At 34.2% G+C, this 1,199-nt stretch overlaps 1 protein-coding gene across 3 annotated transcripts in view; it reads left to right on the top strand.

Annotated features, from left to right (window-relative positions):
- The window catches only part of LOC144966997 (cilia- and flagella-associated protein 119-like), a 24,034-nt gene extending 23,093 nt beyond the window's left edge, over positions 1-941 (top strand). For all 3 annotated transcript variants that reach the window (XM_078903711.1, XM_078903710.1, XM_078903713.1), the window contains one exon: positions 1-941. This exon is cut by the window's left edge and continues 923 nt beyond it. The gene's annotated coding sequence lies outside the window, so the exon portion shown is untranslated.
- The last annotated feature ends 258 nt before the right edge of the window (positions 942-1,199 follow it).

Raw genomic sequence — 1,199 nt, 5'->3', positions numbered from 1 at the left:
CACTCCTCACTCATCTCCCTCCTGCCTCCCATCTTCCCTACCCCGAATCACTCATTTGACTTCAATTCATAACAGTAACAGCCTTAGGCCATCACTGACTCGCTAGTTTCCTGCTGGTATTGGTGGAACACATTATAAATAAAGTGAGGTGTCACATGTGTAAGAAATGGGTCAAACATGCTTGGTGCATTCCCACTACACATATGCAGGTGTAACACATGAACTAACACACTTAACACTGACGCTACATGTAGGTACAATGGCAGATGGAAGCTTTCGTTCCCGTTCAATGCAAAATAATTTTTACCGACAAAAAAATGTGGAAGTGAATGTCCAGTTTGTTCAAGATTTTCATGTTGGCCTTCGAAATTGTTCAAGATTTTCGTGTTGCGAATACCATGAAAATAGAGGGATTTAACCCTTTCCTTACCACCCATAGGAAAATCGTCACATTCGTTACGATGCAACCGACAATTTTCTCATTCTGATTTCTCTTGTACATCACAAAATTCAAAGAATTTAAACTAAACTACTACTAAACACAGTATTGTAGAGCTCATTTGTTACTTTTTGTGTGAGTAAAAAAAAGTCTATTCTTGTGTTGAGTGGGAGTGAATTTTCGGGGGAAATTCTAAAAATAGCTGGTAAGGAGAGAGTTAAAAGGGGAATCAAGACGTGTTCGAGAGTTCCATTTCTTAAAGATTTGCGTGCTGCACTATTTTTGTACAGATTATTCTTTAATATTCAATAATATGAAAAAAGTAGATCTTTATATCATTTTTATATTATTTAAAAATTCCTAAAAAAAAGTTTAAACTATTTTATGTTCAAAGCTATTAATGTTTTAAACCATATGATTCTGATACAAAAGCAAATTCATATATAATTGTGAATAATAGTTTGCATTGAATAAAAGTTACAATATGTTTATTGAAATATGATTTGCTGTTTTGATCTGCTTCTTTTTTTAAACGTGTATTCAATGATTTAGGTCGTGCTCCTTTGACAGTGGATGTTTTGTTTTTAAGGGTTTTACGGCGCTTGCAACACATTAAGGCGTATCAGCGCCAGTAAAAAGGAAGAAAATGGGATAGTAAAAGTTATAGAATTACAATTAAAGCTCCCAAGAAAAGATAAGACAAAGGGGTATATATTCCAAGAGCACATTATCAAAGTACTTAGTTTGAGATCACCTAAAA

Source organism: Berghia stephanieae, chromosome 3 (assembly GCF_034508935.2).
Source record: "Berghia stephanieae isolate SIO BIC M18660-M18661 chromosome 3, UCSD_Bste_1.3, whole genome shotgun sequence".
NCBI lineage: Eukaryota > Metazoa > Mollusca > Gastropoda > Nudibranchia > Aeolidiidae > Berghia > Berghia stephanieae.
This window is presented reverse-complemented; position numbering and strand designations above follow the sequence as displayed.